The sequence below is a fragment of the Bactrocera neohumeralis genome, unplaced genomic scaffold, assembly GCF_024586455.1.
Source record: "Bactrocera neohumeralis isolate Rockhampton unplaced genomic scaffold, APGP_CSIRO_Bneo_wtdbg2-racon-allhic-juicebox.fasta_v2 cluster11, whole genome shotgun sequence".
NCBI lineage: Eukaryota > Metazoa > Arthropoda > Insecta > Diptera > Tephritidae > Bactrocera > Bactrocera neohumeralis.
In genome coordinates this window covers 955,764-966,147 of record NW_026089624.1, presented here as the reverse complement: position 1 = coordinate 966,147, position 10,384 = coordinate 955,764, and the positions used below count along the sequence as shown (strand labels likewise).

Sequence of the window (10,384 nt, the reverse complement as noted above, 5' to 3'; positions counted from 1 at the left end):
ATCTTGTGTATCTGCACATGCTCATATGAGTGTATGTATGTATACGCATGTCCGCGTACAGAAATTGAAATCATACTTATTACATGTGCGCGCATTGACTTGCATGTTCATACATTCATATATACTTATATGTACATATATTTGCATACATTGCCGAATAATGCACAAGCATACAAACATACATATGCGTACACATATGAATAAGTCACCAACAAAAAATTGATCTTCACAAGTCAATATGGCAGCCAAATTGGCGAAGAACAAGTGTAGTAAATTTTACAACAAAAACGATTTCATTCATGAACGCAGGCGCAAATTCCACAAGCGATCTCGCTTCATTCATAGAAACAGAGGCCGTAACATCTCCCCGAGCATGCCTTTGCCAACAAGTCGTTTTTTCGCGACGATGGCAAAAGCCAAAAATCATAACTTGCACAACTTTCTGGTGCTTCTCGCAAAAATCTGCGTCGATATGTATTCACGATCATACGTATACATACATACATATTTACACATGTTTGTAGGCGAAGCTGCTACAGCGGCAAGGGGTGACAATCGGCGGCCATTACTTTACTTATGCCATAGAAATTCTATTGCTGCGAATATGGAAATGACAACGAAATAATGCAAATATGCATATTTCTAAAGATCATTAATTTCTTTGAAGAAATGAAAGGAATGAATGATCCTGAGAAGTATAGTCTTAACTTTTCAACGGCCTACGCAGAGCATTTCAACCAAAAGGAATTTATTCATTAAAATCACCACTCAGAAGTCGTTTTATCCGTTGTAAGCGAACGATTTTCGAAGGAACATCATTTCTAATATGCCACAAGACAAAATTAGAAATGAACTTCTTATACCTCACGCTGTCTGAGAAAACGATATATCTCGTCACCTCGGGTCGGTTTCCAAAAAATGTAAATGAAGACTAACTACTGAAATGATCCTGTAAAGTATAGCCTTAACTTTTCAACGGCCAACGCAGCGTATTTCAACCAAAAGATACGCAAAATAGTTGAGAATTCGCAGAAATGAAAGACAAACGAAAGAAAAAGAAGCATAACTTCAATAATGCACAAGCATACAAACATACATATGCGCACACATGTGTATATGTCAGCAACAAAAAATTGAAACATGGTTCTACAAAGACAACAACAGCATAAGCATGGCAACATTGTGTTGTTGGCAGAAAAGCGGAGCTGCGCCGAAAGAAACGAACAAACGATCGCCGATTGTCACCGCTTCGCTTGCTGCTCGAACATCTTCGCAGACAAGGTTGCCTAGATTCATATTGAGCAAGGTTGCACAACCTGAATCTATCGCAACCTTTTCCGAACTCGTATAAGAAGTATAACTTCAAAAATGCCTGCGGCAAAAACACACTCACTTCACATACGCACCGCACACACATGCGTTATCGGATTTCAACCAAACTTCACATAAACCATATATGGGCCACTGCCTACTACCTAGTGTATAAGTTTGGTTGAAATCGCACGACGCGTTTATGATTAGTTCGGCGACGTACATATACGGACTTATTTTTATATATATAGATTAACAAAACCATCATCTACTACCAATGTGTTAGAATACTCTATTACCATGAATTATGAAATTGCTGAATTGAATTATAACTACATACTTATGCTTACCCCCTTTTTTTGGATACATAAAGTACTTACGAATAGTCTAAGCCGTTAGGTTAAAGTTTAGGCTAACTCATGAAACTAAAGTAATAAAGAATTCCATTGTATAAAAACTATACCCGCGAATGGACGTTTTTCTGTTTTAATCGGAATTCTTGAATTCGACCAAAGCACAGGCAATTAGCTTTTAGTTGCGCATCTCAGTGAGTCTAACGTTTTATCTTCAATCTTCGAAACGCTTAAGATTTTTTCAACAAACATCCATGCCAACCATGAGCGGGTAAAAAACCAGATAATCAGTGGGTAAGAAAGTGGGTAATCCATAGGGTAATCATGTGTACTTTAACATAGGCCGAGCGACAATTTTACCCAGTCACGTGCGTACACATGTGATCATACATCTTTGTTGCGCTCATTCAGCAGTGTCATATAAAAAAGTATATCTGTCCTGCTCTAATATCCCCAATCGACGGCTGATGCAGGGTTGCATTTTCTCTTTTTAAATAGCTGATGCAGGGTTGCATTTTAAACAGCTGATGCAGGGTTGCATTTTTTGATTCCTACTTTTAAAATTTCTTAAAATTTCAAACTAAACTTCTTAATTTTCAAAATTTTTATTTTATTTTATTTTTTATATGTTGACAAAAAATTTATTACAATTTATACAAATAAAAATATATTTAATTTAAAAAATATTTAATATCTGAAAAAAGATTAAATAAAAAAAAGAATTTTTAAAACCTGAAAATAAAAGAGTGGAAAAATATTATAAAACACAAATTCCTGAAAATAAAATAAAGATTATTAATACCTGAAAATAAATAATAATTATATTGAAGAAAGATTAATTGTATAAAATGATAATAATATCTGAAAAAAATGAAGTAATTATTTGCAAATTATTTAAAAAAAATCATTCACTTACCTTCTTGTTGTACGAGCCTCCTTTACGATAGTACGATCACGAATGACATGCGTCTTTCAATCGTTTTTTTATTACCCTTTTTGGGATTTTCTTTTGTCACTATTGATAGTGAAACATAATGTTTTCTCCTTCGCACTCATTCAAATAAATCAAGAGATGAAAGAAACTTTTTTTCATCGCATTTAGGTAAACAAAAAATAACCCGAAAATGTGCGTTGGTGTTAGTGTATAGAGAAAAATGTGTAGTTGTATTGGAATATTTGTCTCAAGCGGGTAGCCGTGGTTGGCACTGATCCTTCTTACGATGCTTTGCAGTATCCGTTGATATTTTGAGATGGAGAAGATGGGAATCTTTTAAAAATTTAACAAAGGAATCCAACTAAAGGTGCAATTTATAGATTATCTTACAATTTCTTTAAGTCAATAATTTCTGTTTATCTCATAAATATATTCATGTGCAGGTGGAGAACTGATGAAGACAGTTAGTGCTATGAACTTCTACGAAAAACAACAACATTGTCCGATGCAGACAACTATTTCATCAGTACATTGTGGATATGTATGTAAAAATCGAAAGTAAGATATTACGATATATAAAATTTAATCAAGCAAAACTTCGTACTGAAGAGTACATTAATTTGCTTGGTGCCATAATCGGTAACGTAGATGCAACAAATGTCATCAACAACACCGGTACTACATAAGTATATCCTCCCATTATCATACATTGATAGTCTGCGTCATATGCAAGAATACGTTCAAAACGCTATGACTTACGTGCGTGTATACGGCCAACCAGATCCTTTTATCAAAATGACGTGTAATCCAAGCTAAGATGAAATTAAAAATTTGCTGTTTTCACTTTGAGCATCGATGCATCGCCATGGTATCACTGCACGTATCTTCAAACAAAAATTTAAATCTTTAATAAATTTGACACACATCACTCGGTATTTGGTGCAACACGTTGTTAGCTTTACTCTATTGAAATGCAAAAACGAGGTTTACCTCATGCGCATATTTTGTTTCTCTCACAGTCAATTATATTTTGCATGTTCCAGAGTTGGAAAACTATCGAGTTTGTTTGCTTATAAACCTCAAGTATTAACCGAAAATATTGTGCATCCAATGGCATTACGATAAACTAAGTTTATGTAAATTACAAAAAATATATGTTATAAAATAAAATAGTTTGAGTGTAAGTTTTTTTACCTTTAATAAAAACGACTTAAAATTTTTACTAAACACAGCTTCTAAATTTCATTTCACTCATAACAGTACACACTAGGGTGGGTCGATTCCGGACTTTTTTCGATTCGGGATTTCTAATAGAGCGAAAAAGTTGCCTTAGTACTTCCTGATTCCAATGCAACTTTTTGTTTTGAGATCGGATTGCATCTTCAACCCCAACGCATCTCATGGCAAACTGTATGAAACAAAAGTTATTTGTCACGTCATTTGCTACCGAAATGGTATATGTGATCATGGCCGTACGACGAACCGTTCCCGAGATACGAGCGAAAAGGCGGCGCGCCACAGCGCAAGGTGAAAATTGTTGCAGCTCTCAGCTAACCTGTATTGATCACCCAGAACCCACCCCGTGGAGGTGGCTGCTCTTCGGGTTCCTCCCAAGCCCAACCCAACCAACCAACCATATGTCAGGCTTGTTTTAGTCTGAATCTGTGTCAAATTTATTGATAAAATCAGATTTTGTACTAAACTTTGACACTTGTTGCCTAGATTTCAGTGTAGAGCGTATAAAACGATCATGAGATTGGGGGCCAATAACTCTAGAAGATGCCTCTGTCACCAGTTTGACGGTTCTCTCGACTGCCACGGTGTGAGAGGGGAATTCACTAAATTTCCATACCTCTGCAGTGTCTCCCGACAGCCCTTTTATAAGTTCTTCGTTAGAAACTGAACAAAAAACTGGTGGAACAGTCAAGGTAATAGTCTTCCAGTTAATCATATCGTAATAATTATTAGCTTTGAAATTCAGCTTTGGCACTTTATTACATCTAACCCTTCCATTTACAGTGTCAGACTCTGCTTCTCTGGCTGCCAGAAGACGGTCAAGGGCCAACTTTCTGACTTCTATCCGTTCGTCAGTCATCATCCTAAGGAGAATCTTTTCTGGAAGAGCAAAGAAAGCATTCTGTTGAATGGATGAATCGACAACCTTGCGTTTAGTTTAGCAGGTAAGTATCTCAACTTTTGAATTGCAGCATAGAGATGGCACGAGCCATCTTTGATTGAACTGTTGAATCTTATTGAGAACCACAAAGGTGAGTAAGTATGTACTTGACTAAAATCTTTATTCCCTTTGTTGGTTTGTCAGTAGCAATGCATAATCTCAGAATTCCATTTTCACAGGTGAGCCAGCGAGATTTGCACATGTTACCTGGATGCATCGACGCTAAATCTGAGGAACATTGACCGGAAATAACAGCTGCTGATATTTTATAGAGATAAGCTTGGTCTGTGCTAAGTTGGGTCGGATAAATAACCTCAGAAGGTAATTGGCAGGATGGAAAACTTTCAAATTTGACAACAAGCAATTTCTCACAATCAGGAAGCAGTTTACCTATGTCGCCAGAGAATGTATTTGGACTCTTTGAGACACCATCTATGTGTTCGAAAAGAGCACGAAATGGAAGTTCGTTGAAATGTAGAAGACAAACAACCCACTGTAATGGCCTACCTATTCTTTCTTCCAGTTTCCGAATGATTCCACCTTTCCAACTTGCGTTCGTTTTTTTGCAACTATATCTGTAACCTCTTTACTCCTAGGTTCATAATTGTCGCCTCGGAGTCGTCCTATGCGAAATCTTTCAAACTGATAATACAAAAGAACATCCTGATAAGTAGGTAACTGGGACTCAGAGAGATTTTACGGATATATGCCAAACACAGGACATTTCTGTCTAAGCTTAAATTTGGATACAAACATTTTGAGTTCTGTGTTCTGTTGAGAGAATATAAGAGATAGCATGTGGAGACCAGACCGAACGTGTCGTATGATGCAGGGAAATGAATGTAAGTGATAGAACTCGCCGAAATCACCGACAAGAGTGAACGAACTCGGTGAAAAATATTTGTGTGGAGACCTATCCGAACGTGTCCTTTGGCGTAGGTGAATGAATGTGAGTGATAGCACTCGGCGAAATCAACGTCAAGAAGTGTAGCCGCAAGCCGATTTTCACCTTGAGCTGTGATGCGCCGCATTTTCGCTCGTATCTCGGGAACGGTTCGTCCTACGGCCATGATAGCGGTTCGTATACCATTTCGGTAGCAAATGACGTGACAAATAACTTTTGTTTTATACATTTTGCCATGAGATGCGTATTTCAGGCGCTAGGTAGACAATTTCACGATTTTAGGCGAATTTCCGAAATTTCAAGGCCGGAGTTGGGGTTGAAGATGCAATCCGATCTCAAAACAAAAAGTTGCATTGGAATCAGGAAGTACTAAGGCAACTTTTCCGCACTATTTGAAATCCCGAATCGAAAAAAGTCCGGAATCGACCCACCCTAGTATACACATACTCACACGCTATAATAAATTTCATGAAAACAGTCCACATTGTTACAGCTTATTGAAAAAAAGTTCGAAATTTTCCATTAAAGACAGCGCATCGTCTGTCGGGTCCGCTGGTCTTATATGTAAAAATAAGTTAGATTTTTGTCTGTTCGCTATAGCTTGCTAAACCATAGCATGAAATGAAAAATGGCCTGAACCACTTTAAAGAGAATCCAATGAGGATAGAAAATTTTAATTTTTGACTGACTTACGAGCGTAAATTCAAAAAAAAATTCATTAATGAAGAGAATGTTAAATTTAGACAGAGAATGTTATTTCACATTTAGCTAAGCTGCAACACTGATAAGGGCGGGAGTTATGGTGTGAATATAACAAAAACAACATTTTGTTGTGTTGTTTTCATTTGCTCTCATGGGCGGGATAACATTTGTATTTGATGGAGATTTCCGACAGACTCTTCCAGTGATTAATGGAAGTACGCATGCAATCAGGGAAGATAGCAGTTGCTTCGTCAGGAATTGCTGCAACTCTTCTAAAGAATGGAAAAACAGCTCATTCATCTTTTAAACTTAAGTATCTTAGGTCTACTTTTATATATTCTGTATACAAGAGACTTACCGTTAGCACCAAACAGTATGAGTGCCTCTTTTGCTGATGACACCGCAATACTATGCGTCGAAAAAACAGCAGAAAAAGCTGCGCTAAAACTGCAACATGCAATCAACTCTGTAGTAGGTTGGACTAAAAAATGGAGAATAAAACTAAACGGTGGCAAATCGGTTCATGTAAATTTTACAAACAAAAGAATCACTTATCAACCTATAAGTGTTCTAGATGTCTGCATACCATACGCAAATACAGCTAAATATCTTGGCATCAGGCTCGATGCTAGATTACGTTGGAAAGAGAATATTAAAATAAAAAGGATTGAACTTAATCTGAAATTGTCGAAAATGAAGTGGCTAATTGGGCGAAGGTCAAACCTGTCCATATAATACAAATTACTTCTTTATAAAGAAATAATCAAGCCGGTATGGTCATATGGTGCGCAACTGTGGGGATGTGCCAATGATGGCAGTAGTAATATTATACAACGTTTTCAAAACAAGGTGTTAAGAGGCATTGTAAATGCTCCCTGGTACTGCAGAAATGCTGATATTCATCGAGACCTAAGGGTGAATACAGTCGCCGAAGAAATAAGGAGTCAGGCAGATGCCCACTACAAAAGGCTTAATACACATGTGAACGAGGAGGCGAGAAATCTTCTTTTCGACACATGCCGCCCTAGTTGATTATGTCGAAAAAAACCACATAGCTTAGTTGGAAGCTAAAATATAAAGAAATTAATTATTTACCATATATGTATGTATGAATATTACTATTAATTTCTATGAATTTTGTTTTTAAGTTATTCAAATCAAACGGCTCGTTAGTTTTGAAAATAGTTGTAGTGATATCAAACATTGTTAAAGTTTTAAAAATTTTTGTTATAAAAAAAAAGTCTTTTAAACTTTCGTTATCCATAAATCTTGAACATGTTCTATCCGTAAAAATGGGCCTCGTGGTTAACTATTGCGAGACGCCTTATTGATTATTTGGACAATTGGCACAAACAATTTTCACATTGTGCCCTTGAAAAAAGGTAACATAGATGAAATAAAAACTGAAACATACACTGAAAAAAGTTTCATGGATGCTGTGAAATACATGTCAAATAATAACAAATATTGCATCTGCACTGGAAAAATGTGGTATAAATACTAAATCAGTTGTAAATATCTTTATCAGAAACAAAGTCCCACAACCAGTGTTCAAAGTAGAATTGATAGCAAATTCGAATCAACTTAAGAAAAATGAAACACATCCGATTTACAATCCAAAACATCTGCTCCATTGCAGAATTGTTGAGTAGAGAAATGACCCACGAAAGCATACTGCACCCTACGCAGTGTCTGCGTAGTGTGTGGTGATTTACATCCCACATCCAAATGTACTTTTAAAACGAGAGTGGGCCAAAAGAAACCAAGAGGTGTAAAAGTTTAATAACTTTTTCGTTTATTAATTTTTTTTTTATTGAAATTAAATGGAAAGCGGTATCGGTTTATGATAGAAAATTTTTTACGTCCTGCTCCTGAAAACAGACCTGGTATGTGGTTTCAGCAGGACGGAGCTACTGCCCATACTGCCCGAGACACAATGCCACTTTTAAGTCAAATTTTTGAAGGGCGAATAATTTCCAGAAATTCGGAAATTATTTGGCCAGCGCGATCGCCAGATTTGACAGCACCCCACTATTTTCTTTGGGGTTATTTGAAGGAGCGAGTGTATGTGAACAAGCCAGAGACAATCCCTGAACTCAAGGCAAACATTGGTGCAGAAATTTGAACGCTACAGCCACAAGTTTTGAAAGATTTTATGGAAAATGCTCTAAAAAGAGACATCATTTTTCATACTTGGTGTAAAAAAATTTCCCTTTTGTATATTATATAGTCTGAAAGAAAAAATAAAAAAATTAATAAACGAAAAAGTTATTAAACTTTTACACCCCTTGGTTTCTTTTGGCCCTCCCTGTATATTTTAAAGACAATTCCACATAAGAGAGCTTTTCAAACGTAGTGAAAGCCAACACAACGGAATTGCCCCAAAATCAACCCAATGGAAGCGTTGAAACTATTATTACACAATTTAAGTCTACAATGTTGCAAACTTTTTTAAGTAAAAAATTAGCGAATTGAATATGTGGAATGCTAACTATGGACGAAAATATTACAGATGTAATGCTATTGTCACAAACTCATCTTACAACTACAATGTTTTATACTTTCGCAACAAAATTGCTAAGGAGAGTATTATAGTTTTGTTCACATAACGGTTGTTTGTAAGTCCTAAAACTAAAAGAGTCAGATATAGGGTTATATATACCAAAGTGATCGGGGTGACGAGTAGAGTTGAAATCCGGATGTCTGTCTGTCCGTCCGTCCGTCCGTGCAAGCTGTAACTTGAGTAAAAATTGAGATATGATGAAAATTGGTACACGTATTTCTTGGCTCCAAAAGAAAGTTAAGTTCGAAGATGGGCAAAATCGGCCCACTGCCACGCCCACAAAATGGCGAAAACCGAAAACATATAAAGTGTCATAACTAAGCCATAAATAAAGATATTAAAGTGAAATTTGGCACAAAGGATCGCATTAGGAGGAGCATAAGTGCGTTAACCGACTAACAAAAAACGTCAGAAACACTAAATTTTACGGAAAAAATGGAAGAAGGAAGCTGCACCCAGGCTTTTTTAAGAATTGAAAATGAGCGTGGTGTCGCCCACTTATGGACCGAAAACCATATCTCAGGAACTGCTTGACCAATTTCAATGAAATTCGGTATATAATATTTTCTTAATACCCTGATGACATGTACGAAATATGGGTGAAATCGGTTCACAACCACGCCTTCTTCCAATATAACGCTATTTTGAATTCCATCTGATGCCTTTTCTGTATAATACATATATACATTAGGAGCCAATGATGATAGCGGAATAAAACTTTACACAAATACGGTATTTGAAAAATATGTAAATGACGGATAATGTAATCTCGATTATCACTTTATCATGCGAAAGTATAAAATGTTCGGTGACACCCGAACTTAGCCCTTCCTTACTTGTTTTATATTGGGGTTTAGACTCTATGTTACAAACCACCCAGATGGAAAGGCACATGGTGGAACACCAGTGTTGTTTAGAAAACGATTTAACCATCATGCTTTAGAATCTCATGCTACAGCGCAGTTACAAGCTAAAATAATATCTATAAAAAGTCGATGCGGGGACTTAAACCTGACGGCTGAATACTGCCCACCTCGATTTAAAATTCTTCTTCTTCTTAATTGGCGTAGACACCGCTTACGCGGTTATAGTCGAGTTAACAACAAAAAATATTCAAATTAAAACGATGATTCGAACGAGAATTAATTTATTTTTATCAAAATACTCACCAAGAAATGCGAAGAAATTAATATTTTCAAAAATCGATCATGATAAGATCAATCACCAATGACGTCCAAAGAGAAAAGAAAAACAAGTAAGGAAGAGCTAAGTTCGGGCGTCACCGAACATTTTATACTCTCGCATGATAAAGTGATAATCGAGATTTCATTATCCGTCATTTACATATTTTTTTATTTTGCTGTAAAATTAATTAGATTAGATCAATTTGTGTACTTTGAGTATTGAATTGTATTTTCATTTATTTTGACTGTATTGAGGA

At 36.2% G+C, this 10,384-nt stretch overlaps 1 pseudogene; it reads right to left on the bottom strand.

Moving 5' to 3' along the window:
* Window positions 1-763: 763 nt before the first annotated feature.
* LOC126766341 (small nucleolar RNA U3) lies at window positions 764-966 on the bottom strand (annotated as a pseudogene).
* Between the last annotated feature and the right edge of the window lie 9,418 nt (window positions 967-10,384).